We start from the raw sequence: 2,963 nt of genomic DNA on the forward strand, positions 1-2,963 counted from the left end.
GTTCTTGAAGAGTGCTGTTAAACAATGTGACACTAATGATAGTGTTGCTGTCTTGCTTGAATTGTACTTTTGTGATCCGATATTTTTTATGTAAGGAGAGTCTCGACTTGGATTGGCATTTTTCACATTGACCGATGAGAGACAACACTTGTACCATTTTTGTATTACAAATTGGACATAAGTAGTGTTTAAAGAAACAATTTCACCTTCAATGATGTTGGGAGAAATCTCATCTACATTTAAAAATGTCGGTGCCGTCTGTACTTCACCAATATCACTAATGGCTTCAATAATTGATTCGGGTGTTAAAGAGATGTACTTCTGATGGTTATACTCCTTGACCCTAACATTCATGATACGGTATGAAGAACCCACGTCCAATTTATTCACATTAGCTTTCCATAGAATTATTCCAGTTGTTCCTGTAGCATCATTAACGGTGCAATCCTGCTTGGTGAGGGTTTTGGTTTTAGCTAAAACCTGCGTAGGTTCTTCAATTTTGGAAACCTTAATAAATATGTTGATGACTTGATTTATGGATATTGTTGCTAGCTGAGAAAGACCGGTGAAGTTGGGAGTCAGGACAACATCTACTTTGAATTTCTTGGGAGAAGGCGATATGTTGGTCTTATTATTGAGCATGATCTCAAGTTCTGCATTATGAAGAGATGACCTTTGAACGGAGCAATTTTGTAGCTCTACAGTTTCGGAGGACTCATGAAATGTCTTCATTTTATCAACGATAGCTGTATTGAACGATAAAAATCTTTTAGAAGAGGATTCATCTGATACTGTGCCAAAATAGTACTTTCGTTTGGTTTTACTCAGTTTCATGGCAGATATTTTCGTGACTACACCATGAATAATAGTACTTTCAGCAGTATCAGTGATGGATGAAATTGGTTTCGCTAGATCAGTAGAGGCTCTTGTTGCTTGACTTGATGAAACTGTGACTTTCATAGAGCTAGTTGCTTTATCCCCCTGTTCGTACTGGGTTTCTGCCATATATGACAGTAAGGAAAACTGAAAAAAGAGCCAAACAAAGGTGATAAGTAGATAGATAGACGCGAGAGAAGATCCCATAGGATAAAGAAGTGAGACTGGCACTATCTGGAGTGACTAAAGAAGTGAGAAGTACTGAGATCACATGAAGGAAGGCTTCTGTTGAGCATGCGCAGTTAGGCATGAGGTTTCATGTGTACCTAATGTCTCACTTTATTCTCACTTCTTTAATCATATGGGATCACCGTCTCTCGCGTTTATCTATCTACTTATCTCGTTTGTTTGGCTCTTATTTCAGTTCTCCTCTTTTTCATCACTCAACAGACTTTCTTTGTAACTCCCAGTTGAAAACCTCTTCAGTTTCTGGTTGATGGCTGAGGGTGATAAGTCTGATTGTAGTTCTGATGAACCTAGCTACGTTAAAGATGCTAAATATTTAAGAAAAGCTTGTAAACAACTGAAAAAGGATATTAAAGAGAAAGAGGAAGAATTGGGACTATACAAAAACAAATATGAAGATTCTCTGAAAAAGATTGAATGTCTTGAAGATGAAGTTCAATATCTTAGAAGGAGACTAAATTACTTTGAAGTTCGTGAGAGAAAGAGGGAAAGAAAAGAAAAGAAAAAACAGAAGTTGATAGAGGAAGAAGTGGACATTAAAAGAAGGGTGAGGTTAGAAGAGGAGGAAAGAGCAAGAGTAAAGGAAGAGATAAACAAAGGAAAAAAGGAATGAAACTGTTGACGTGTATTATTGTCTATGATATATGACATGATTTCATCAAAAATTTCAATTTAAAAATTTTTATTTAATTGAATAAAAATGAAGTAGAAATTAATGAAATTCAATGAATAAAAGTGATTAGTAGTGAAAGCAGCATTCTTGCATTACCAATTAATTTGAGCTGGGATGATAGCCAGCACTGTCGCGAATAGGCTATGCTGCGGTAGCTGGCCCCCCACCGCAACCACCCACTCAACAACCTAAGGATGAAAAGGAATGGCATAATACTATAATCACTATTATAAATATCACCTTATTTATAGGTTGATTGTTGCCATATTGAAGTCAGCCTGGTCGGTCATTGATGCGCAAGCTGCATAAAATATAATATATATATAAAGGAGTCATTATTCATGTTTATTTCATACAAATTACACATGCAATAAAAAGAGAGATGTGAAAGATAATGTAAGGGATAGTCATAAATAACATGATTACTTTTGTTAAATAAATAATACTGCTTAGTGCTTACTAACTTTTCTTTTTCTGTAGTAGAGATTCAATGGAATTAACTCTGCATGGTTGAACCTCTAGTGCCAAAACAAAGTGGCAGCTAGGAATCTAACCTGGTTGAACCTCTAGTGCCATGATAATGGCATCTAGGAATCTAACCTTTCCTCATAGTATGGTTGAACATCTTGTGCCAAGATAAAGTGGCAGCTAGGAATCCAACCTGGTTGAACCTCTAGCTAGTGCCATAACAATGGCAGCTTGGAATCTAACCTTTCCTCATGTTAATAGTGTGGTTGAACCTCTAGTGCCATGATGAGGCAGCTAGGAATCTAACCTTTTCTCCAAGCATGACTCACTCTTTCCTGATCTTTACCTATTGCCTATAATAAATAAAATCATTATGTAATAATGTTAAACATCTTTAGAAAAAGAAAGAGGGGAATTGAACAAAAGGGTAACATGTACATGCATACTAACTATGAACATTTGCTAAATACTAGAGGAAAAAAGAATGAACTTGTTATTGCATTTTTATGAATCATGTTGCTTGTGATTTAATTACAGGCAATTGTGTCACATGAGAGAATAATTACAGGCTGGAACAGGTGCATGTACTGTACATATTAAAATGTATGTATGAATCACTTATCTTAAGTTGACATCAGAAGACTGTTACTGTTGCGATCCACTCCATGTATTCACTTTCATCAATGTATATACATCTATC

The sequence above is a fragment of the Amphimedon queenslandica genome, unplaced genomic scaffold, assembly GCF_000090795.2.
Source record: "Amphimedon queenslandica unplaced genomic scaffold, v1.1 AMPQUscaffold_13218, whole genome shotgun sequence".
NCBI lineage: Eukaryota > Metazoa > Porifera > Demospongiae > Haplosclerida > Niphatidae > Amphimedon > Amphimedon queenslandica.